The sequence below is a fragment of the Ursus arctos genome, unplaced genomic scaffold, assembly GCF_023065955.2.
Source record: "Ursus arctos isolate Adak ecotype North America unplaced genomic scaffold, UrsArc2.0 scaffold_9, whole genome shotgun sequence".
NCBI classification, from domain to species: Eukaryota; Metazoa; Chordata; class Mammalia; order Carnivora; family Ursidae; genus Ursus; species Ursus arctos.
The window spans coordinates 20,122,958-20,149,887 of NW_026623111.1; the positions used below are offsets into that span (position 1 = coordinate 20,122,958).

General features: G+C 47.3%; 1 long non-coding RNA gene across 1 annotated transcript; it reads right to left on the reverse strand.

Annotated features, from left to right (window-relative positions):
* On the reverse strand, positions 1-26,930 carry LOC130543268 (uncharacterized). The gene is made up of 4 exons (XR_008958487.1): positions 26,757-26,930; positions 25,473-25,508; positions 24,450-24,586; positions 1-313 (listed from the first exon to the last, which is right to left on the reverse strand). It is a non-coding gene; the product is annotated as an uncharacterized LOC130543268 (long non-coding RNA).

Genomic DNA, 26,930 nt, shown 5'->3' on the forward strand with positions numbered 1-26,930 from the left:
GCCAGCAAGAGAGGGAACACAAGCAGGGGGAGTGGGAGAGGAAGAAGCAGGCTCATAGCGGAGGAGCCTGATGTGGGGCTCGATCCCATAACGCCAGGATCACGCCCTGAGCCGAAGGCAGACGCTTAACCGCTGTGCCACCCAGGCGCCCCGAGTCTTGCCCACTTTGAGTCTGGAGCGTGTTGAGGAGTTTTGAATGGGCTCCTTGGATAACTTAAGTCTTCCCGTGTCACGTTAACCTCTAAAACTTGGACTGTAGGGGAGGAAAAATCATTTTCTCTCTCTTTTTTCAGGTTCTCGGCTGAGACTCCTCCTGTAATAAAAGACAGGAGAAAAACAGAAGTTTAATAACATATATACCTCCTATATACACGGGAGATATTCAGGAAAACCGAGTCATTCCCTGAAATGGCCCAAGCCACCACCTTAAATAACATCTCCAGCTAAAGACAAAAGATGACGTGAGGGTGAAGGGAGAGCCAGTTGTGGGAGGTTATTAGGCAAAGCACAGTAAACAAAGGTATGGTTATTATGCAAAATTAAGTCCATGCTGTCCCCATTGATAAGTTTCTAGAGATTGGTCATCCTTCTCTTCCTGGTTCAGAGAAAGAGACACTGTTCCAAATGGAGATTTGTACAATGTGCTTAGGGGTGCCAACCACCTTACATCCAAGAATCCACATATAACTTTGACTCTCCCAAAACTTCACTACTAAAAGTCTAGTGCTGACCTTACCAATAACATAGCTAGTTGATTAGCACATATTTTATATGTTATATGTATTATACACTGTATTCTTACAATAAATAAGCTAGAGAGATGAAAATGTTATTAAGAAAATCATAAGGCAGAAAATATACATTTATAGTACTATACTTTATTCATCAAAAAAATCCTCATCTAAATAGGACCTGTGTAGTTCAAATTCGTGTTGTTCAACGGTCAGCAGCAAATGTTTCTTTCAAAAGATAACTTCTACTCAATTTTTAGAGCTGCTCCCATTTCTGCTCTTTCTTAAAAATAATCAGCCTGAAATAATCCTTATGCCAAAGGTGCATATTCTGGGGTAGAAAACGTGGCTCTCTTTTAGAACTAATCCCACAGCTACCCTTCGGCCAGCAAAGAGTACCAGAACAGCTCTTCCTGGGATCCTTTCTCAAATCCTTGCTATCCCCTGAACTTTTAGTTTCCTCCTCCTGCCCTTCCCACTCCACTCCACAACAGGCCTCTCCCTAGCAGTCATTGCCTCCTTCACCAGTCCAACTGCCCAATGGGGGACAGAAGGGACCTGGGGCCTTGCAGGTTGAGGAAGAGGAATCCAAAACTAAGATGGCCATCTGTTCTGATATTGGAATGTCTCAAAAAAAATATTTCAGGTATGACTCCAGGTATAAAAGTGAACAAGCTAGCAGAGTTTCAGCACCTAGCATGGCACAGAGGGCCTTCTGAGTTACATTACAATATTTACTTCCTTTACTTTTAGGGGGCAACAACACCAGAAAGTCAGGATGGGGGAGGGGAAGAGAAGCAAGAGGAGAAGAAAAGCCCATCCCCTCCACAACGAAGACAAAGTAGAGAGAGCTGGTCCCATAGGCATGACTGCACCAATCGTGAGGCCCTGAATTAAGTTGGTGGCTCTTGGCTTCACACCTACATGATTAAGTGGCTGGATGAGAAAACTAGAGCAGGTGTTAGGAAAATATAATGACCATTTTGGGATGGCACCATTTATTCTTACCTGTCTCCAATTTGGACAGGCACATCTGCTCTTGTTCCCTCTGGTCTGTTTTCTGCATTATGGTCTGAGTGATTGCCTTGAGAACAAACTGCCCAGATCCGATCAGGGCCTTCTTGGTCCTCTTAACTGTAGTCCAAAGTCCTTGGTGTGACCTCCTGTACCTCACATGCATCACCCTGCCTGCTCTCCAGCCTAATTGTTTAGAGTCTGTCTTTCCTGATAGATGGTAAATTCCACAAGGGAGTCCATCTATCTTGTTCTTGACTTCAGCTGCAATGCCTGTCACAAAGTTGGTTCTGGAGAGAGTTGAGGAGAGAGACCGCAAGAATGCGTATCATCCAACTGAAGATTCTAGCACATAGTTACAGCTATGAGTTTGGGACACCATTAGGATAAAGAAGATGGATTTTTTAAAAATGGAAGTAAATAGGGATCCCTGGGTGGCTCAGATGGTTGGGCATCTGCCTTTGGCTCAGGTCATGATCTCCAGGTCCTGGGATCAAGCCCCACATCAGGCTTCCAGCTCAGTGGGGAGCTTCTCCCTCTCCCTCTGTCTCCCATGCTCTCTCTCTCTGTATCTCTCTGTCTCGAATGAACAAATAAAATCTTTTTAAAAATGGAAGTAAATGAATTTGTATATAATGAGAAGACACGGTGGCTGGAGACAAATCCTTGGGGAACGATGACATTTTACATGGCCGCATGAGTGAGGAAGGATAAGCAACCCTGTGGCTGTTCAGGGAACCAGCAGAAAGCTTAAGGCAATAGAAGGGATTGTCAAATGCTAGCAAGAGACGCCATATGAGAAGGAGTGGTGAGAGACCATGTTTACAGGCAATACAGGGGGTAGAAGAACATGTTAAATGACACCAAGAGGAGATGGTCTGGCCACTGTGGAGCAAGGGACACTCTACAAGGCAATCAGGATTTCTTAAAAAAAAAAAAAAAAGAATCAATATCATTTTTTAAAAAGTGTTAGGGAAATTCTAGATCAAGAAACTAAAAAGACTGAACCACAGCAATGTGTCGGATTGAATCCTGGTTTGGGAGAAAACAAAAATAAAGTTAGCTGTGTGGATGTCTGGAGGAAGAGCTTCCCAAGGAGAGGGCACAGTGAGTGCAGAGGCCCCAGAGGGAGGTTCTGCCTGGCCTTTTCAAGGAATGGCAAGGAGCCCCCTGAGACTAGAGGGGGTGAGAAAGTTTCAAGGAGGGTAGAATGTGTACGGTCATTGTAAAGACCTTGGACTCGACTCGGTCTTCAACATGCTAAGGTTGCAATGTCTATTTGACATCCACGTGGTGATGTTGAGTAGGCTGTTGGGTACACAAGTCTGAAACTCAGGGGAGAAGCTAAGGAGATAAAAATGTGGGGATCAGCAGCACATGCAGTAATTGGAAAGCCATGAGACTGAATGAAATCACCAAGGAAATGAGTATAAAGAAGAGGTCCAAGCAGTGCACACTGGGGTGCTCTGAGGTAAGAGGTCAGGAGGAAAGGAGGGACCAGCCACGGCAGTTCTGAGGGACTGGCCAGCACAGAGAAGAGGACCCCGAGAAAGTGGCGGAGTGAAGCTGAGGGAGAGCAGTGTCTCCGGGAGGAGGTGTTGGCCCCCTACTACTGGTGGGCCAAGGATGAGGCCTGAGACCGAATTTATTCACATGGAGGGACCTCTGACCCTGACCTCAGCAGGACTGTTCTGGTGGAGTGAGGTGGGCAGAAGCCTGAGCAGGCGGAGTGCAGGAAAGATCAGGAGGAAAATAACCGGACACCGGAGTCCAAGCAACTGAAACAGGAGCTGAGAGATGGGTTCACAGCCAAAGGGGACGTGAGGTCAAGAGAAGTTTTGGCTTTTGGGTTTTTTTTCTTGTCTTTGTTTTAAGATTGGAGAAAAGATAGCGAGTTCATACGCTGATGGGACCCAGTGAGCAAATGAGTGAGTGAGTGACCCAGTGCAGTTACAGGGGTGAGCTGGGGCTCTCCCCCATACAGGAGAGGTCTGGGCAGCTTTATAAACAGAGTCTTAGGAGATGGGTGACACCCCAGGGAGCAGAAACCACAGAGAGGCTGGGGTGCTGGCTCCCAGCCGGCCTCCCTGCCTCCAGTGGCTGTGTCCTACCCTCCTGTTGACACCAGAATCTGGCTTTCCCCACAGCCACTTTGCCTGGAGCCCAATTAAGGCAAAGATACAAATTCGCCCAAGCCACGGCCCCATGAAGTCTGGCCTCAGGGCTGCAGCCCATTTGGAAAAGGTTTTAATTTCATTTGTGTGTTTTTTCAATTTGATTATTAAGTGTTGTTTGCACATGGATGGGGGAAAGGCCTGTTTTTATTCGCTGAGCCCCCTTCCTCCCTGGCCTGCGTGCCTCCCTGGTGAGTAATGGGGAGGCTGCTTTTCTGGAACACAAGGGAAAACTTCCAGCAAATTGCAAAAGCATGTTCCTTCCTTGAAAAATCCTTTCACACTTGTTTTTTACTCTGTTCGTAAAGTTCATGAAAAGCCTCCATAAAAGTACTTTAAAAGGCCATAACTTTCTTTGTTCTCCATATCAGACTTTCTTTTTCTCTCTTAAGGGGGTATGTAATTTAAAGGGATAATAAACGAAACATAAGGCCAGTGGTGGGCGTGGTGTGATGAAGGCAATGAGGCAAACTGTAGAAATGTCAGGGGTTTGCAGGTTGGAGGTGCAGGGAGGAGGAAATTCCATCTGCATTTTCGGGAGATGACAACCGAGCACTTCCCCATGGCCTCTTAGATTTGTTTCTGAAGTTATTAACCTTGAACACAGGACTGGGGCAGCAGGGCAGACAGAAAGAGCAATATAATAAAGGCGCAGGAAGAGCCACACATCCTTTCAGCCTCCTGAAATTTAAGGGGTGTGGGAGATGGGAAAATAGGAAACCATATTGTCCGTTGTCAAGAATTTGTGAAGAAGGTTCTGGTCTGAAAGCTAGAGTGGGATGTTATCTCGGGAGAGGGACACAGACAGTTCTTAAGGGGGATGGAGCCATATGAGGAGTTCCCTCTGCACAGAGAGGTATCGTTCTGGTTTGGGTTGTTGTCAGACTAGGAAGCCTTCCGCCTGGGCCGGGGGAGGAAGCAACTGAGGGACTGGCGCTCCCAATGCTTGGTGCAGAGGCCAGCCTGGGGAGGCACAGCGGGGAGCTCGATGGCAGTGCTTGGGACTGGGACCTGTGCCTTAGCCAGTTACCCATCTAATCCCTGTGATTGGGATCTGCCTGTCCCCTGTCCCTGAGTCCATCTAGGGCTGCGTGTCTGACCTGTCTGTCATTAACCTTTCCGGCTCAAAAGCTGGCAAAGTAACAAGGTCCTCCCATTTCCACCCATTTCCCTCTCTAAAGCACCTGCTTCCCTCTTCACCTTGGGGGAACCAGCAGTGCCCCATCCCCTTCCTTAGGGTCTGGGCTGGACCCAAGGGCCCCATGCCTTCTGCTGCTGAGGAAGCGGCCCAGTGGGCCTGCCTGCAGGCCTGGCCACTGCCCACCTCTTCCGCTCCCCGGCTTGGCGAGTTGCCTCCTCTCTGTTCCGCCTTCTCCTCGCCCCCCTCTCTCTCTTCCTCTTTCTGCCCCTCTGAACTTCAGATTCCCCCTCTCCTTCCCACTCCCTTTGGCAGAGGGCCATGGAGTAATCAGGAGTTGGTCTTGGTGGCCTCAAGCCCTGGACTGTTTCTTGCTAAGCTATGGTTTCCCTAAAGGCCCCTGACTACGCTCCACACTTGGGGCTTTCCCCCTAGCACCCCCACACCTGGGAACACCCTCTTGGGCACTCAGGGGAAGGTGGGACAGTAACCATGTCTTTCTTTGTGCCAGCCCCAGGGATGACCCCAGCCCAGACATTCTGCTTCCTCCAACACCTGATATTCTAGGTTTATCTTCATTTTGCAAATGGAGAACCTGAGGCTCGTAGAGACAAATTCACCTGCTCTCTGCAGCTTCTGCTGCCATAATTGTACGTAGCTGAGGAAGCCCTCGCTAAGTGCATCTAATTTCATCTTCTTCTTAGGCAAGACCTGGTCAACAAGCTTGCATCAGGGTTATTAACCTTCGGTTCTCTGAAGGCTCACCCTCCTTCTGCAGCCTCTCACTGAGACCCCCAAATTAGCAGAAGCTTCATGCATGCTGTGGCTCTTCCCCTATCCCCGTCTCCACCAGAACCATTGAGAGGGAGCAAGACTGTGTTTTGACACAGCTCCCAGCTCCTCAGGATTGTCCCACCAGCCACTTGAATGCACAATGCGTTCATATGTGCTTGCAATGGAATTGTTTCCGCCTTGCAAGCCCAGGACCATCAGCCCCTTTGCAGTGCATCTGCTCCCTCAATTAACTTGGGATTTGGGGAACCTAATAAAGAAGTTTTATTAAATGCAAAGAAGATCATCACTTTCAAATGTCCCAGTGGAGAAGTCTGCGCCAGATCCCTGTGATTATTCATCTGAACCAACCGGTCCTTTACAGGGAGGTCAGTGAGAGCAGTTTGCTCAGGCAGCCAAGAGGAGCTGTCCCCCCACCGCCTCCCCTTGGCCCTGGGAAGGCTCTTTTTAGGACACGCTGGTTTATACGCATGCTGATAACTGTTTCATATCTGGGCTGAGGGGCTTGATGGAGCGATTGCCCCACATCCAGCACACGCGGCACAGCATGGTTAGGAGGGAGTGTTTATGGGGCGCACCGCTAATGACTCCCATTTATGGAACATGTGTGGAGCAGCTGAGTGGGGCCGGCTAAGACAGGACATCAATAAGGCCTGGGTTTTGCAGCCCGGGTGCACGCACAGGCTTCCCCAAGCAGCTGCAACGATGGTTCTGGTACAAGCTTCTGGGGGAATCCGAGGCTCCCTAGAATTCAAGCCTTTCCGTGCTAACAATGTCCTGGCAAAGATGGCTTTGCTAGGCAAGCTGTCGGCCAGACTGATGGAATGAGGTCAATAATGAGAATTATTGCTATTATAAGAATAAAATCTAACACTTATCATTCGCTCATCTCATGCCAGACATTGCGGAAAGCATGCACATATACATATTTTTTCTTTCATTTAATCTTCAAACCAGCCCGTGACGTTGGTACTATTGATTGTTTGTTTGTTTAATCTTCATTGTGCAGAGGAAGGAACAGGCAGAGAGAGATGAAGTTTCTTGCCCAAGGCCACAGAACTGCGGTTTCAAGCCTGGTGGTCTAATTCCAGGGCCCAGTGATGTAGGTGTGGAAATGTAAATTCTAGAAGTTCACTCACATCCTTTTGCATCATGGTTATGGCAAGATGACATAGCAGTTAAATACATGCATTTTGGTACTAGAAAGACCTAGATGTGAGCTTCAGTGGGCCACTTACAAGTTACATGAGCTCCTGGAGCCGGTAGTAACACGTACCAGCCAGCCTCAGCCCAGTGCCCCCCACAGCATAGGCCCTTGGTGAATGTGTGACCATGCACCCCCACCCACACCCCCTGAGGTCGGTGAAACCGTGAACCCCGGGGTAACTCCCTCGAGGCAGGAGCATGACCTGAAGCCCGGCTTCTGCAGTTCTGCAGCTGTGCACCCCTCGAGCAGTCACACGAGCCTGAGCTCAGCCTCCTCGCAGTAGAGTGGGACAATAACACTGATCACAACAGAACCGATAACAACAGGGCATCAAGAACCACACGGAGTGGGTGTGAGGCACCCCTTTTGCATCTTCCAAGACGCGTGGAAATGCTGCCTGTTGTCTTTGGGAACCCCGATTGGATCGCTCCCTTTTGAACACAGCCGCCCTGCCCACTGCACGTGGTATGAGCAGTGAAGGAAGCAGAAACCCGACCTTCAAAGTCCTTATACGCTCCAGGGGGAAGATGGGACCAACACAAATAAAGCATTCATTAAAAACCAAAATGACATGTCCGTATACACACATCCTTGTAGATAATCACTTACAGCCGCTCAGACTGGGGCTGGGGCTGCAAGATTTTGCTGGAGAGCTTGAGAAGACATCTGGGAAGGTTTCTGGAAGGAGAGGGATTTAGGGCAGAGGAAAGAGGGTTCCCCCCTGGAGTGGGAGCTCGAGTTCATTTTTTTTCTCATCTTGTATCCCCTGCAGCCCACAAACAGTAGGTGCTTAATGCATGCTTGCTGCATGAGAACAGGAAGTGGAGAGCGGGGGTTCCTAGCAGGGGAAGTGAACAGTGCGGTGGTGACTCAGAAGTGGGGCAGGCACTGCACTAAATGCTGAAGGCATGAGTTTATCTTTCTTTAGCTTTTTCTGCCAGGGTTTGGCCCCTGCTAAGCCCAGAGAGAGAGAGAGAGAGAGAGAGAGGGAGGCAGCCGTCAGTGTGCAGCATTGTTATAGCCCACCTTCCTGTGCACCGGACACACACGATCCTTGCGGGACATCGGATCCTAGCACAAGGCAGCCAAAAACTGCTCACCTTCCCGGACACTTTTGGTTGCCTCCCCCAGACCTGTTTCTTCCTTCTTCTTTGCTTACGGCACCCCAGCTTGGCTCAAGATCACTTCCTCAGGGAAGGTTACTATGTAGTACGTCAGCAGAGCCAGCCCAAGGTTTGTTTCCCAGAATTTCCCTTTCTGTCTGTTTCCAGTGGGGCCATGAGAGATGCCTTTGCCTGAGATTTGAGGCCACAGGTCAAGCTCAGAAGATTGGGGTGGGACCACCAAGCTCATCTCATTACCAGGGCACGGCCACGCCTACTACTGCTTCACCTTTGTCCGGATCCTCCTTTGTCTCCTCCAGTGCCTTGGGGATCTCAGATCTCGGTGACAACAGGCACTTGCTTCTCCTGCAGGATATCGAGGTTGGGCACCCTCAGAACGGACCCAGGTTCCAGCCCATCCCCATCCAGCTTGTCCTTGCTCTCCCTCACTTCACATCCATCTTCCCTTCCCCACTTCCTGCCCTATGGGCTTTGAAGCCACAGCATCAGATGCAAAGCCAGCAGGCCTACAGAGAGGGTTTAACCAGCTTTCACATTGCAGAAGGTAAAATCCCTGCTACAAGTCTGATGGCATATTTTTATGCAGAACAACTTTCTGGTGGTTCTGCAACTCTGATTGAATCCTTGCTGATGATATAGGTAGCCATAGATACCATAACCCCAGCTCAGGAGTGAATTCTGGCTGGTCTGAGCCAATCGTGGTGTTCCCGGTCCCCTTGCTGGGAATGGGTGTAGGTACAGGCATGACCTGGGTCTAGCTAGTTATGGAAACTCTATTAGGGGGTTTCTGGCAAAGGCACCCTTGATCTGAGAAAGAGACACAAAAGATCTTCTATTACATGTTGTATCTGGATAACAGAACTGGAGCGGAGGCAGCTGCTACAGCCGTGTAAGCGTGTCGTGTGAAGAAACAAGCGGAGGACCAAGTTAGAAAGAAAACATGGAAAGAACCTGTATCCTTGAAGATATAGATGGGCTGAAGAATTAACCTTCCTCGAAACTGCCTACCCCTGGAGTTCCAGTTGTGTGAGAGAATGTGTTGTCATCTTTTAAGCCATTCGAGTCAGGGTTTCCTGTTTCTTGAAGCCAAAAGCATCCTAGTCCAATTCCCACCCCAAAAAAAAGCCTCAGATATTCTTCTTGCAATGGATCCCAACATTTCCATCCACTAGGAGTTTTTCCAAAACAGAAGTGGTCAGCTTGGTGTGAACCTGGTATCTGGCCTCCTCTTGCTTGGTCTTCTCATCGGAGAGAACAGAAGATGAACACCCCAGCAACCAAAAGAGGATTTCAAAGTAAACAGTAGAGTTTGAGATTACCAAAATGGTTTCCAGATTATAACCCAAAGAAAAGTGGGATAAGGCTGTAATTACGGTAATCATGACAATCAGGCCTATCAATAGGATGCAAGTAACAGGAAGTCCATTTCAGATTAGCTAGGCCATCGTGCCTGCTCTTTATCCCTCAGCTCCCAGATCACCCTTTGGCTCTGTGGCGCTGGAATGGTACTCTGCAAGCCATACTTCACAGACGGTCGTTCCCAGCTGGGTTTCTGTGAGGTTCTGCCAGTAAGAGGCACTAGAGGGAGATTTGGAGGCAGGAGAAGGGGAGAAGGACTTCATTTCTGATTTTCAGTTCCTGACAGTATCTCTCCAGCAGGCGTAGACAGTGGGCTCACTTCCCAGCTCCTTTTGGCACTCTCCAAGCCCCCTCACCATGCCCCTGGAGAGGGACTAGACCATCAACCATGGTCCCTTGGGAGATGGGGTGCCAGCTGCAAAAGTTTGCTCAGCCACCGGGCCATGTGCTCTGGGCCATCAGAGCAACCACCTTGGGGGTGTGAGCTCCTATCAAATCTTGCCTCCTGTCCCCTGAGTGGTCTGAGAGCTTCAAGGGTCTGAATACAAGCCAGGCAGCTTCCCCCCAGGAGCCCAGCACAATTGCATGAGACCCACTCTCTCCAAGGTCATAAGCTCTGGCAACCACCCTCTCTCTCTTTTTCTGCTGGCTCGGGACTTATTAATCTTTGGGTTACCTCAGCATTCTCCTCTTGATCTCTTACTTGTGTAACAAATTCTTTTATTAAGTCCCTGTGTTTTGAAATATCTCGTGTGGTTTCTCTTTTTCTGACTAGACCCCCACCAATTGAGAAAATTTACTGGATCACGTAACCCAAAAGTCCAGATTGAGAACAGTCTTCAGGAACAATTTATTCCAGAGGGTCTGAATCTTATGAGGACCCCATTCAGTTTTCTCACATTTTCTCAGCACTGATCTCTTCTGTATGTGGATTGTTTTCAGAATGGCTACCTTCCAGGTAGCAAAAATGGCTGCAGCAATTTCATTCCTCACACCCATAAACCATGCTGTCTCCAAGGAAGGGAGAGAATACCTTGACCCCCAATTTCTAAATATGAGCCCGAACTTCACATTGTTTGCACTGACTTTGGCCAGTTGCCCAACACTGAGCCAATCACTGTGGCCCAGGCCCAGACCCATTGATAGGCGTAAGCTAGATCACACATTCCCTGCAGGCTGGCTTTAGCATGGAGCCCACAGATGGAAATCAGGGCCTCCTGGGAAGTGATAGACTGAGGCCAGGGAGACGAACAATTGTTCCCTGCCCTTCATCTCAGGTTGTCCAGGGTAGCCCCAATTTCATATTTCTGTTGTTGTTATTGTTGTTGTTGTTTTTAATACAATACCTTTTAAAATATATAGCCAAATATATGGTGATGACTTTTTAGCTACAACCCCCAAAAGGACATTCCATGAACTTCATTAAACTTAAAAACTTCTGCTCTATGAAAGATATTATTGAGAGATTAAGAAGACAAGCCACAGACAAGGAGAAAAAATTTACAAAAGACACAGCTGAGAAAAACAGCTATCCAAAATTTACAAAGAACACTTAGAACTCAACAATAAGAAAACAAACAATCCAAATTAAAAATGGACTAACGACCCTAACAAACATCTCATTAAAGAAGATACACAGATGGGAATCAAGCATAGGGAAAGACGTCCCACATCATATATTCTCAGGGAAATGCAAATTGAAATATCAATGAATACCACTACGTGCCTGTTAGAATGGCCCAAATTCAGAATGCTAACACCACCAAATGCTGTCAAAGATGTAGAGCGACAAGAACTCCTGTTCATTGCTGGAGGAAATGCAAAATGGGGCTGCCATTTTGGAAAATAATTTGGCAGTTTCTTATAAAACTAAACATTCTCTTACCATACAATCCAGCAACTATGTTCTTTGATATTGACTCAGAGGAACTGAAAACTTGCACACAAGTCTTCTAGCAGCTTTATTAATAGTTGCCGAAACTTAGAAACAACCAAGGTATCCTCCGGTACGTAAATGGATAAACTGGGGCACATCCAGACAATGGCATATTATTTAACACTAAAAAGAAGTGTTATCAGGCCATGAAAAGGCATGGAAGAAGCTTTAATACATAGTACTAAGTGGAGAAGCCAATCTGAAAAGGTTACAGACTCAATGATTCCAACTGTATGTATTCTGGAAAAGACAAAACTATGGAGAAGGGTAGCAATATCAATGGTTGCCAGGGATGGGAGGGGAGGGATAAAGAGGCAGGTCACAGAGGATTTTTAGGGCAGTGAAAATACTGTAAATTATAATTATGAAGACATGTCTTAACACATTGGTCTAAACCCATAGAATGTACAACAGCAAGAGTGAAACTTAAGGTAAACTATGGGCTTGGGGGTGATTATGTGTCAATGTAAGTTTATCATTGTAACAAATGTCCCACTCTGGGTGGTGGGGGGGATGTTGATAATGGGGCAGGCTGTGTATGTGTGGGGGCAGGGGCATATGGAAAAGTTCTTTCCTCTCAAATTTGTCGTGAACCTAAAACTGCTCTGAAATAATAGTCTTTAAAATAAACAAAATATGGGGCGCCTGGGTGGCACAGTCGTTAAGTGTCTGCCTTCGGCTCAGGGCGTGATCCCGGCGTTATGGGATCGAGCCCCACATCAGGCTCCTCCGCTAGGAGCCTGCTTCTTCCTCTTCCACTCCCCCTGCTTGTGTTCCCTCTCTCGCTGGCTGTCTCTGTCAAATAAATAAATAAAATCTTTTAAAAAAATAAAGATAAATAAAAATAAAATAAAAAATAAAATAAAACAAACAAAATAGAATATATATAGATTCATACATCTGTCTATATATATATACACACAAACATATATAGACTTTCACATCCATCTATCTATATATTTATTCCTTCTTCAAATATCTTCGCAAATGAGAAATAACCCTTTGGTCAACCCTGTGTCCTAATTTAGGATTCAGAAGTGATGTTCCTTGGAGCTGTGAGGGAAAACACAGACCGATGAGTTACAAGCCCCAGAGAAGTTGTCTCCGTTCCTTTGTGGTTGGAGACGTGATAAGGAAGATGTTGATCGACCACAATTTCCGGGAAATACTTTTTTATTTTTAACTTACACTGATTCATGTTCACCGGAAACATAACCTGAGAGAGCTCACTTCTCCCATCTAGCAGCAACAAGCTCATTCCCCGGCACTCAAGGGTCTGCAAGATCGTAGAGAAGCCATTGTCTTCCAGCATCAACTTACAATGCCACTGAAAGTCATTTAGACCCTCCGGTCCTCCTTAGGAGCCAAGTTGTTCTGTGCAATAAGACCGTATTATTTTCTTTTACTACTTTCCCCTTCTTTACTTTTTTTTGCTGATGAGAGAATCGAGGCCCAGAGAGATTAATTGGTTTGCCCAGGGTCATACAGCAGGGTCAAGACTCTAAGCGAGAACACGGAGTCCCGTCCTAGGGCACATCCCAATGCAAGGCCATCTTGTTTCCCAGATGTTTCTTGTTTCTCTGGAGACTCCCAGGAGCTTCGGTACCCTGTCAAGGGCAGCATCCGAGCATCCTGAAATGTATTTTATCTCCTTATTATCTTCCACCTGCACTAACTCGGCCAGGGAATAACGTCATCTAACCCTCACAGGGCCTCTACTGTTCACCAGGCAGTTTCCTAAGCCTTTTATAATTATCACTGTTTTAAAACAAAACAAAACAAAAAACAATTATTAATGTATTTCATCTTCAAACAGCCCTGTGAGGTAGATGCTATCATCATCGGCATCCACAGTGTACAGATGGGGAAACTGAGGCACAGTGAGGTTAAGCCGCTGTCCCAAAATTGCTCGGCCAGTAAAAGTGAGCCCTGGGATTCAAACCCAGGCAGCGGGCGGTGCTCCTGGAATGCTACATTGCTTTTGAGACGTAAGAGGAAGAAAAGCAGACTTGTCAGAGGAAGGATAAAGTGAGCTAAAAGAAGGATGGAGGCAAGCAAGGGAGAGGGGCACAGGAGAGGGGAGCGGGAGAGAAAGCCTCCAGGGGATTCCTGTTTTTATCACTCTGCAAGCCCATTTTTCACCCAAAAGTCACCCTCCACTATCTTCACTCCCTCTTAGTCAAAGTTCTAGACTAATTCCGGCCACTCCCAGGATACCATGAAGGGCCATGTCACCAGGAAAGCCACAAAGGCAGCTGACGATGTTAAGAAAAATCCATTACCAAGGGTGGACCCTTCAGGCTCTAAACGATCATCAGCTGGCACGTGTAGCAGCCGAGCTGAGCAAGAGTCGTCCTACCGCAGGGAATCTGCGCATGCGCTGCCCTTGTGCAGAGGCGTCTACAAGGGACACAGAGCTGGAGGATCCCACCCGCAGAGTCAGCGCTGTGGGCCGCCAGCAGATCCATCTCATCTGCGATGACTCAAATGCAAGACGCTCTCTCGTCCCTTTCCCTGGTCCAAACAAGCTCAAGGAGGATGCCGAAACTCAGAATGCTCCCTGTACATTCTGTTCCATCCCCTTGGTTGAGCTCCTCCCGAGTGCCTCGTGCTGCTGTGGGGAATCCAACCTCTAAAATGCACCCGTGTCCCTGCAGACCAGCCCCACTAGTTATAACACAAGTGAGAAGAGCTGAATAGAACAGGGGGCCCGAGGCTTTTTTATCTTGCTTCTCTGTCACTTAGAAATTTTGAGCACACACACCAGCTCCACTACCGCACACCCTCCTGGCGGTCCATCCTGTTCCCTGGATGGACCCCTGACCTGGTAAACGGGCCCCCCCAGGCCCCCTGCCGCGCTAGGCCGGGGTGGGGGGTGTCTTATGGAAGGAGCCTGGGTCTTTAGCAAGGCTTCTAGGGTCCTGGAGTAGTGACGGCCACTGACTCCAGGGTGTCACCCGAAGCCCTACTCAGGGCGGATGCCAGGGCGGGCTCACCCGCGGGGCCCCAATCTTGGGTCTGGTGGAGACCAGGCATGTGTCCCCACTGGCCTCTGCTTTTCTCCTTTCTTTCCTTCCTGCCTCTGGGCAGGAGAGTGTGGAGCTCATGCCTGTTCAGCCACACATTTATCCTACTCGGTCCAGTTGGGCCCAAGCCCTGCTACCGGGAAGCATGTGCCCGGCCTCCATACACACTCGCAGGCCAGTCGGGGAGCCTGAGGGGGCCTCTCCCGCCTCCCACGTGCTGGACCCCCCACTCATTGTGCAGGGTTGTGGCCCGAGTACCAGTCCCTTTCCAAGCCTTCCGGGCAGCCCCCTTGCTGTTCTTGAAACAGCTCCCTTCAAGACACGATCAGCCTTCAAAAGAAAATAATAGACCATTTTAAGCAACAATTGAATTCTTGGGCCAGGAAAGTAAGGCATAAAAAAACCAAAGCAGCACATTTGTTCAAGAGCCTGGTGAATATTGATAGTTATTTTCCAAACATGAAACAAATAGAGAAAGAAAAAAAAATCACAACAATTTTTAAAATGTTGCTGGGAAAGACAGGTTGAGATACTGGTGCTCATAAATTGGTATCGGGTTTCTCTCCACTTTGAACACACTTTGCTCAGAGCTCATCACTCTGGATTCTGTAGTTTCCTCCAGCCTGAGTCTTGAAGAGAAAGTCTGCCCTCTCAGTTCTGGGTGTTTTCTTCCATGGAAGCTTCTGAGGGACAGACAGAGCAGAGGGTGGAGAGAAACAAGACCTCCAGTCCTTTCCTGCCCCTTCACTCACTGGGCGTGTGCCTTGGCTGGGGCTGGGTTCCCTCAGAGGGTGACCTTGAGACAAAGTGTGAGAGCACATCGCTCCTCGCTCCTTGGAGCAGGGATAGCAGGAAATGCCGGGGGAGGGGGGGAGATGGGAGGAGGGGAAGGGAAGGATGCCACCCCAGGATACCTGCTTCGAGGAGCTGGTTATCACAGAAGGCAATGAGGATGAACCCCAGCCGGGGACTGTGTAGCCCTATGTCACAGGGACCGTGCAGAGGGTGAGGCCCCCAGGGCCCTTCGCCATCAGGCAGCTTCCAGGGGCACAACTCCTCACACTCTGGCCTGCCCACAGCCCGGGCTGAGACACTGCGGGCCAGAGAGAGCCCTCAGGACGGGGCCCCTGGTGTTGACAGTAGGAAGCCGGCAGGATGGTAAGCGCCCGAGGCAGAAGGGGGGGGGGCGTGGCCGTTCCCGCTACAACCATCCCGGACAGTCAGAGGAGTAATGAAAACTGGAATGCTACTTCAGGGGGTGGCTGGAAACCTCAGCAAGATGACAGGCGTGAAACCACGGTGTCCATTTAAAAGCATCATACAAACGTTCCATTTGATGCAAACGGTGACCCAGAAGCCCGTTGACTTGGCCCACATCCCTCGTAGGGACCTCTGATCAGAGACTGCATCCTGCAGAGATCTGAAGCCTTTACTTGGTAACTTTCCAAGGTGCCTGGAAGTGACATGTCCTCCTCCGTTTGGTGGATTTTCGCTCCGAGTGAGAGATGAAATCCTGCTTGGGATTTCTTCTCACCCCCCCTGCCCCAGATCTCTCGGCTTTCAGCAAAGAAACGGGGGTGACTTGGATTGCTAACTTTTTTTTTTTTGAAAAGTAACTAATTTTAATTGAGGATTGACTGTTACAGCTGGTAAATTAACATGGCTCTCTCTTTAAATCTACATTCTTTTTTTTTAATGTTTTTTTTTAATTATATTATGTTAGTCACCATACAGTATATCCCCGGTTTCCGATGTAAAGTTCGATGATTCATTAGTTGCGTATAACACCCAGTGCACCATGCAATATGTGCCCTCCTTACTACCCATCACCGGTCTATCCCATTCCCCCACCCCCCTCCCCACTGAGGCCCTCAGTTTGTTTCTCAGAGTCCATAGTCTCTCATGCTTCATTGCTAACATTTTTGAATTCAACTTTTTGAGTAGTTTTTTTATTTGCATGGGGCAAAATTCTGAAGAGCAGATTGAGTTATACCGTGAAACCATCCCTGGCCCTCTGTACCTTTAGAGCGTGTGTGTGTGTGTGTGTGTGTGTGTGTGTGTGTGTTGTGTATTTCTATCTATTTACGTTGATGTAAACTGAATTCCTATTTTCCCTCTTTTCTTGAAACAAAAGATATCAAACAACACACACTGTTCTTCACCTGGCTTTGTCATTGACTGAGGCATCCGTGAGCAGTACGTAGAGAGCTCTCTTTTTTTAAACAGCTCTGTAATAATCCCATACAACTTTTTTGTGCAGAAAGCAATAATTCACAGCAGTCAACGAGCCTGTTATGTGCTAGCACCATGCATGGGCTTTATGCTCGTGATCTAACTTAACCCTTACAGCCCCAGCACAGAGCCAGGGGCTGCAGGTACCATCACCGTGTTGCTGTAAGGAACCGAGGCTTACTGAGAGATCGAGTACCTGGCCCAAGGTTACACAGCAGCTAAGTAGCAGATCAGCCCTGGAGGGGAGCCTGGGCTTGGCAGATGGCAAGTGTGTCCCTTGCCCACTGAACCACCCGGCCTCTCAAGGCGAGACTGGGGACGGCCATGAAGGCAGTAAGCCGCGCAAAGTAAGATCGATACCGAATTGGGTATTTCTTTGGCGACATACTGTCGTGCATTAATATGATCTGTTTTATTTGGGTGAGTGTTTCTATATAATTTCCTGAATTTTTGCCTGTAAGGATCGGAGGCAGGAGGCATGATGAAGGGCTGGGAGATAGTGCCTTTCTAAAGGACAGGCCCAAGAAGCTGTGGGTGCTGTTGGTGGGGTGCAGTGGAGCAGCTGTCCTGAGTGAGCTGAGCACTAGGGAGCTGCTGGGAGGGGGGACCCTGGAGGCTGGGGCTGTGGGGAGGACAGGGACAGGCCTGGGGCTCCGGGCCAGGGGTGGGGTTAAGGGAAGAAGCTAGAGAGTGGATGGGGGGAGCTGGAACCAAGAACAGTGTGGAAGGAGGGAGGGTATCTGGAATCATCTGATCCAGGCCACATTTTTCAGGTAGGGAAACACCCAGAGCAAGGTGATGGCTCTGCCATTGCCAAGTTCACAGCGAGTGGAGATGAATGAGAGGCCAGGTCTCCTGACTTCTAATCCAGTGCCCCTTCTGCTACCACTTTGAAGAAAGAGGGTGTGTGAATGTGTGCACGCGTGCATGCGTCTGTGTGTGTGTGTATTTCTACAGCCGTGGGCACTGGAGAAACATATCTGTGCTCAAAGCTCTGTGTGGAAACACACAGCACAGGCTGAAGAATGGAGAGTAAGAGGCACTCAGGCAAGGAAGAAAAGGGGGGAAAGAAAGAAAGAAAACTCAGAGATCCTTCCCATGTGCATTCAAGTTCCAGAGATTTCCAATCTGGAATTTTGCCCTCTTCCATTCCATGACAATGTTTGACAATATTACTGGTATCCGTTGGGAGGGGGGTTGTCTATTATCACGACTACAGCAACTGCAGATTTTAGAGTTCTCAGCCTCTCTGGCAGCTTCACAGACGCTCCAGTCACTCATGGCCTCAGTCATTCCACATGGGCAGGGACATGTCGCCATTGCCTGCCAAGCACCCACTTGCCCCTTTTCAGGTAAAGTGATACCAATTGATATGGACTGAAAGTGGAGGGAGCTTCCCTAAAGACCTTTTGCTAGAATTTGGAGGGGGAACAGTTCTTGCCTCTGTAGTTGCATAGCATCAGAAGGTAAGCCTGGAGATGAGGAGGCCTCTCTGTTAAAAGAGGATCTAAGGATGAAAATAGAACACAGAGAGTGATTCCAGTTCATACCTTCTGAGCACCTGGATCCAACTGTGCCTGAAGCAAGAACACTTGGACCTTTACATCATAAGAGGCGTTAAATTATCTTTCATGTGTGTATGATATCCATTAGTGATTCAGAATCAGGGTACCTTGGATCTGCCCCTTACTAGTTATATAGCCTGGGCCAAGACACTTAACCTCTCCGGGCCTCAATATTCTCATCTATGAAATGGTACAATAATAGCATCTATCTCACACGGTTGATATGAGGATTAAGTGAGTTAACACATGAGAGGCTTTAAACAGTGCCTAGCCTTTAGTTAGTATATTGGTGGCTATTTTCAAAAATTATTTGTATCAGTCAGTAGATCATACTAATAAACATGCCCAGAGTCTTAGTGGCTTAAAACCACAAAATTTTCTACGTTGCACATACTACACGTCCACTGGGGATCAGCAAACACCAGGCTTATCACAGTTACTCGGGAATTTACGCCGACAGAGTAGCTGCCGTCTCTCGTGTTGCTGGTCACTGTGACTGAGGAAAACAGAACATAGAAAGGGGTACACTGGCTTTCACGCAGGAAGGGTACACCTCACTTCCACTCACATTTCATTGGTCAAATCAAGCCACGCGGACACATCTAGCTTCCAAAATGAGAGAAGAGCAGGGGCGCCTGGGTGGTGCAGTCAGTTACGTGTGTGACTCTTCGTTTCAGCTCGGGTCATGATCTCAGGGTCGTGAGATCAAGCCCCACCTCAGGCTCCATGCTCAGTGCAGAGTCTGCTTAAGACCCTCGTTCCCTCTCCCTCCGCCCCCTCCCCGTTCGTGCTCCCTCTCCCTCCCTCTCTCTCTTTTTCTCTCTCTCTTGCATGTGCGCGTGCGCGTGTGCTAATAAATAAATAAATAAATAAATCTTAAAAAACAAAACAAAAAAAAAACCCAAGTGAAGTCCTTCCTGCCATGTTCCCAGAAGGGATAGCCTTCCTGACCACCCCGTTCCTACTATTACATTGTCATAACCCCCAATCTATGAAATTCTATTCACACCTCAACGTCCCACCAAATACTATGTCATAAAGCCTTTCCTAATCACTCAATACAAGATGAGCTTTTCTTTCTTTGAAACCTCAAAGCCCTTACTTTCTGGAGTGCGTTCACTTTATGAATCTGAATCATCTGTTACGTGTTATTACCTAAGTCTTTTGTGATCTCTTTAGATGGAGTTGAGTCTTTTTCTATTTTCAGCATCTGGCAAACACTCTGAATAATAAAGTCACCTAATTAATATATGTGTGACTGAGTAGCTACTTCTGTGAGATTAAGTGTCCAGGCATGATAAAAGCCTTTGTTTTATGTTCATCACCCATAACTGATATTCTCTGAGCACTTGGTCAGCATGTGCTGTGCATAAAATATCTTCTTTGCATTAGTTATCTCTTTGAATTCTACTGTTAATTTCCTTCACCCCACAGATAAGAAACCGAAATTCAGAGAGGTCAAGGAACTGGCTAAAAGCCACACAGGTAATAGGTGGCAGATTGGATGAGGACTCAGGTTTGTCTAAATTCAGAGCTCACACTCCTCATCTCGGTGATGCAGTTATAATAGGGACAGAGACAGGCTTGCAATCAGAAGACAGAGTTTCAAGTGCAGGCTCTATCACTCACCTTGACACAACACTGAACAAAACTGGCAGAGACTGGCAAGCTGCTCATTCTCTTTTCCTCCAGGCAAAGAGTTAGGCCAGTGCTTCTCAGATATCAGTGTTTTACCTGGGAGACCAGCAGAATGCACACACACACACACACACACACACACACACACACACACCCCACATAATGTAATGTAAGGAATTCTATGGTAGAATATGCCCTCAGTAGAGAGAAGAAGACAGGAAACTAGCAGAGCTGGGGATGGAAATAAGGAAAAAATATCCCAGAAAAGCTTACCCTGGATCTGAGTCTTGAGATGAGGAGGAATTGGCTGGGTAAAGAAAAGAAAGTGAAGAAAGAGCGTTCATTTCATGTGGTGGGTTCACCACATGCCAAGTTAAGGAAGAGAGAGGGTCCACAGGGACATTTGGGGGATTGCCAGTGGCTAAATAGCCTGAAGGTGGAATGAGGGACCCCTGACAAGAGCCAGGGCTGGGATGAAGAGGAGAGAGATCCAAGAGGCATGGGCATTATGTGCGAGGATGAAGGCAACCACCCAGGAATCTCAAAGTGAGTGAGTGACAGTGTCAACATGATCTCCAGAAATTTCCCTCCAGCTGCTGTTGGAGAGACCATATCAGAGGGGCCAGAGTTAAGGGCTGCTGAGGTTATGTTAGATGAGGAGGATTCCGGGTCCCAGCAAGCCTCACTGCCAGGGACCCCATAGCAGACAGTTGTCCCTAGGATTTAGATTATGTACCCAGGGCATTTCCAGAGTCACAGAGCCACAGGGTTGCAGATGGCCCTGAGGACACAAAGCAAGCACCTTGGAGAAGGCCCTCAGCACGTGAAGTAGAAGAGGAGGCCAAAAATTGAAGGGGAGTTTCCCGAGGCAGCCCCACCCTGACATCACTTCCCCCTCCCTCCCCAATCAGTCTTAGTGATTTCTTTACCAAGCCACCGGCTCTCAACATTTTTTCCTGAGGAGACACACAAGGCACTTGACCTTCACTGGCCACACCCATGTCCTTGATATTCCCAGGGTTCTACACATCTCCTGGAGCCACCAATACCCGCAATTGAGAGCCACATATACAGAGGAAGAACCACGAACTCACTCTAATTTACAAAAGAAGTAAATCACACAGAACCCTTCCTGCCTTCCCCACTGCTAGCAGAGATTACAAGCTTGGAGGTCGGACAATCTCAGGTTCTGATGCCCTCACTTATAGGCTGTGTGACCCTGGGTGGGTTACTTAGCCTCTTGGAGCCTTAGCTTTGCTCATCTGCGGAATGGATATGATAATAGAACTCCTACCACGAATGGGTTTTGTTGTTAGGACTGGATTCTATTACAGTACATGGTAAATAATAGATGATAACTACCTTATCATTAACACTTTCTTATTCTTTTAGCAATGTGCTTCACGGTTGATGGGAACACACAGTGTCTGATGACTCTATGCAGCAAATCCGTGTAGGGAAAGGAAAACCATTTCATATACATGACTCCTAATTGACTTACCTTTATCCTTGAAAGTCATCACACTGTTTCTTTGAAAACGTACTGGAACTCACAATTTGATCTAATTCACCAGCCTTCCCCTCTGCTCCTAATCAGCAAAACTCTTAGGAACTAGTTGTTCATAGCTTCTATGCCAAAACTCAGCTTTAATTTCTTATTGTAGACCTGCCATCCTCAAGATCTGCTGGGTGAAAACCACATCCGTGGTGGATCAGAAGGAACTAGAAATGGCATCTTGGACATCGCCAAGGGGGGATTCAGTCCTGAAACAATCTTTCAGCAGCCCACACGCCTGGGCTCCATGTGGCCTGTAGTCTCGGCCTTTCCAAGAACTTGTTTCTCTTCACTACCCAGGGGGTGCAGAAATAACTTGATTAGGGCCCCTTCTAACAGTCTCCCCATCTGAAAAATGGGAATGCTGCCCACTCATCCCTCAAAGGATTTAATTAGTTCAGTTGTTGGCAGTTCCCCCAAAGATGAAAAGAACAAGAGATTCCACTGCCTGAGCCAAGCCAGCGTCACCGAGCCAATAGCCTTCCAGCTCATCCCACAGAGTCCAGCACGTTCTCTCTACAACAGAGAAATCCCCCTAAAACGCAATCTGGCCTATCACTCCCCAGGTCAGGAACTCTCAATAGCTTCCCTTGGCTCTGGGAACAGGATCCTTACCAGCCCAGAAGACCCATGTGCCTGGTTCTTGCCAGTCCTGCAACCACACTGGGCTCGCTCTGTGCCCATTCACACCAGTCCCCATGCAGTCCTTGGAATGTATGGATTCCCCATCCACCATCATATCATGTGTGCTGACATCTTTGCTGGAAGAGCATGTCCTCCGTACCCTGTCCCACGTCTACTCACCTTCATTTCCCACTTCTAGTATCCCTTCCTTCTGGGGGGGGGCATCTTTGACCCCCAAATAGCTGCTGTGATCTCAAGGCTCCTTATTTTTGTCCCCTGGAGGCTTTGTCACTGCTTTCCCAAGTGGAACATCAGCTCCATGAGGGCAAGGACTGTGTTTTGTTTCCTCCCTTTTCCCAGCACCTAGGGCCCCCCATGCCTGAATGGTATCTAGCAGAAAAACAATAAACGTTCTTTAAAAATAGCATTCTTGGGGCACCTGGGTGGCGCAGTCGTTAAGCGTCTGCCTTCAGCTCAGGGCGTGATCTTGGTGTTCTGGGATCGAGCCCCGCATCGGGCTCCTCCACTGGGAGCCTGCTTCTTCCTCTCCCACTCCCCCTGCTTGTGTTCCCTCTCTCTCTGGCTGTCTCTCTCTCTGTCAAATAAATAAATAAAATCTTTAAAAAATATAGCATTCTTGTGTTAATGTTGGAGATCTCAGATGAAGAGCTCTGTTTTTACCAAGAGAAAAAGAGTAGGAGAGTTCGTTATTCCATTGATTTGATCGTGGTAGATTGAATTATTCCAAAGACAAATGCAGATCTTATTCCTTTAAAACATGATGCTCTTACTAAGAGAGTTACCACTCCTAATCGTAATGTTCCCTTCAGGGCCCTCAAACTCAGTCTTCCTAAGGAGCCGCTGTGTAGCATTTCTTCACCCACGCAGTCTCAGGTCTCTGGTGGCAATTATGTCACAAAGAGGATCTTGGCTGAAATCAGATAGAATGGAGACTACCAGGGGAAAAGAAAGGATTTTTCTCTCTCACGTGATTACCATACGCAACAGTCTTGGGTCTGAGAGTGGGGGTGTTTGAAGGGAGATGGAAGAGATGCCCTAAAACGCACTACCCAAAATTTTACCAAGCCATGCTAAGTTAAGAAATGTTAAGTACAAAATGTAATTGGCTCACGTTAAGTCTAGAAACTTTTAGGGCAATTTGACTTTGTCACGACATCCAAGCACATGATCAATGGGGCCTGTGTCAATGAACAGGGCGGTAGGGACCAGTTTGGATGCTGTTAAGCTCAGGGGGTGAGTCACATACACTAGGACCACAAGTTCTTCGTCAATGTTTGGAAATGTTAAAAAAACTTGTTCTTCACCAGATAGTTTGAAAAACATGTTATAAAAGATGATATTGCTGTAGTCATGTTGTAAGGAAAAGCCAAGCTTTCAAGAAATAGAAACTAAGAGGGGCACCTGGGTGGCTCAGTTGGTTGGGTGTCTGCCTTCGGCTCGGCTCGTGATCCTGGGGTCCTGGGATCGAGTCCCACATCCAGCACAGTGGGGAGTCTGCTTCTCCCTCTCCCCACACTGGTGCTTGTTCTCTCTCTCTCTCTCTCTCTCCCCCTCTCTCTCAAATAAATAAATAAAATCTTTTAAAAAAATAGAAACTAAGAAACATCTAAAGGCCGAAGAGCAAAGGCAAGCAAGGGAATGGTAGGTGTCAGTTGCAGTGAAGCAGGAAAAATTCCCCGGAGATGAATCTTGAGTTGGGTCTTAAAAGAAAGCTTTGGTGAACAGTGAGAGACAAGGAGTAGGTGGGCATTTCTGGAAAGATGTAGGGCTAAGCTAAGGCATAGAGCGCCCACCCCCACCACCATCTTTTCCTGCCTCCACCAGCCCTTCCAGCTGGAGGCCTTACAGCTAAGCCTTTCACACTCCAAATCCTCTCAGCCAGTCTCCAGATTTACACCTTCTCTCTTCTTCCCGTGTCTAATGTTCCTTTCAGACTGCACTCTGAAAGCTGATCTGCGTGGCCCGACGTCCCTTGAGATCTGGGGCAACATTGCAGGGTTCTGCCCAATGTCCTGGACTTGCCTACTTTGCCAATCCCTGCTTATGCCCCAGACAGATCAAAATAGTTCGCATTTATTGAAGGCCTACTCCATGCCAGCCACTGCACTTTATCACCCCAATAACCTAAAAGATAACTTCTACAGTGAGTGTGGTCCAGTCTCCTGCCCATCTCCACTAAATCCCAACGGCTGCAAAGCCCTACTTCTTTGACTATAGGAAGTGCAATATTTAGTGGGTTGCCCTCCCTATATATTGCTGGGAAAACTTGGCTGCTTAGTTGTGCCCATGGATCCATCTTGGTTGTCTCCTTACTTGAAGCTCACAGAACTAGGATTTTTGGCCTCAGGTCCTCACTGTTCCATGGAAGAGCCACTCCAAGCTGTCAGTCCAACCTCTATCTCCATTGGAGTTGAAAATACCTGCACCTCAATGCCAGAGATCTTGTCACCCTGAAATAAATAAGAGAATGCTCCTTTTGCATTCCACTCAATTGGAGTGGGGGTTAGGAGGTCCCACAAGCTGCTCAAGCTCTAGGGCTAAGGCGTTTATATCAAAGTTTTTTAATTGCTGGGTGGGGCCAAATTCTAATATCAGCCACAATACATTACTGGGGCCACACCTCTTCTCCAACACTCAGGCCTGGTTGCTGGGCCCATCTTTCCACACGAGACCACTTCCCTTAGTGTGAGTTCTTTCCCAGCCCTTGTTGATGCTCTGTACAAACTGAACTTGGTATCTATCTGAGACAGAGGTCCTGAATATACAAAAGGGTGTTGCCTATCACCACTGGTTGAAATGGCTGAGGTCCAGATCCTGCCCCATCAAGATACCCTGTTTATATCTGATGCTCAAAGAAGCTTCTTGGGATCTTGTACAGGCTCCCACATGGAAGGGCAAGATCTGAACCCATGTCTGCAGGACTCTTTCCAGTGCACAGCCTTGTCTTTTCTTCTCTTAGCCAATAATTTTGGTAAATGGAGACCTTCTTACTCAAGGGGCTGTTAGCTAAATGAGGCTTTCCTGGACCAGCTCAGGATTCTGGAAATATTTTGGGCAAGTGTTCATGATGTTGCTGCTGCTGCTGCTGCTGATGATTTCATACTTGGATTATTCAGGCCACTTATTTTTTCTTTTTTCCTAGTATCTCTTTCCTCACAAGCACTTTATTTACCCAAAAGAAGGTAAAATCAAGAGTGGCCCATTTTTATATGGTTCTGGAAAATGCTTGAGGGAGGTAGGAGGAAAGGTTGAAACTACCGGCAACATGGTTTTATAGAAAGAGCGTGGGTTTCAGAATCAGACAGGCCTGGGTTCAAATCTGGGTTTGTTACTTACTATTTGAGTAAATGTTCAGAAGTTCAAGGCCCTCATCTGTAAGACAGTGATAAGATCATCCAACTCACAGGGTTAAATAAGAAAACCTATTTAAAACCATCAGTCTTAAAGATAGGCTCCATAAATCTTAGTTTTTCTTGCCTTGAATGACCCTTTCTGGATTATATGAGAATTTTAGCTATCTATATTTTTCTGTTCCTTCTTCTTATGGACAACCCTAAAGTTGGCTCAAAAGTAGGCCTTGTTTCCATGGAGACGTTCTTAAGGTAAACAAATTTGAAAAGGGGAAGCACAGACACCCGTCCCCTACGCCCACTCACAACCAATGCACAGCCTCAGCAGAAATGTTTCCAAAGAAATGTTTCACAGAGCTTTCGGGGAAGGCATCAAGTGCTCTTTCAAAGTCTTTACATGATTTTTCATTGTAGGGCTCTTGAAATGAACAATAATTTGAAACAGATAATAATGAACTTCACACAGCAATGGATCAGAAGTGGAATTATTGAGTTCACCAATGTCTAATATAATTAGGCTGACACACCGTTGAATCCAAATGCACTTCTCTCTCTCTCTCTCTCCTGTATGTTCACATTTATTTGAAGAAGAACTTTTAATGGGCAGAATATTACAAGATTCCTGGGCCCCACATGGTTGTGGCTCTAATCCAAGTAATTAACTTTCTTTTGAAATTCTGATTTTTCTTTCCTTTCTTATCCTTCCCTTTCCTTCCCTTCCCTTCCCTTCCCTTCCCTTCCCTTCCCTTCCCTTCCCTTCCCTTCCCTTCCCTTCCCCTTCCTTTCCTTTCTTTTCTTTTTCTTTCCTTCTCTTTCTTTCGTTCTTTCTTCCTTGGCATTATTATTTTGTACATTTCAAAGGGGAATTGCTTCCTTGAGTGTGCATGGAAATATAAGCACATAAATCACACACCAAACCTACTTAACAAGAAGGAATAATCCCACTGCCATTTCCCACTAAACAATGCCTTCTTCAGAAAAATGCTGCAGGTACTTTAGAAGACCAAAAGCATCCAATCAAATGACTTTTAAAAATTTCACAAAATAATTTTTCTGTCTTAAATAGCTCATTAAACACAGCAACAATTAAATAATAGATATTTCTTAGTTAGTTCTAACTTTAGATCTCCGTTCCATCATGGCAGAAATCAGACTAGCTTTACAGAGATGTAAACATTTATTTGAAAATCCTAATAACAGAGTAGTTTCCTCTACTTTCTGTCTAGCACAAAGGCCAACTTTAAAGTGTGCAAATCAACTCATGTCTTACCCAAGACATCTGTCCTCAAGATGTGACACCTCAAATGATACAGCAGAAACATAAGTCACCAGGGGCGCCTGGGTGGCGCACTTGTTAAGCGTCTGCCTTCGGTTGAGGGCGTGATCCCGGCGTTCTGGAATCAAGCCCCACATCAGGCTTCTCCTCTAGGATCCTGCTTCTTCC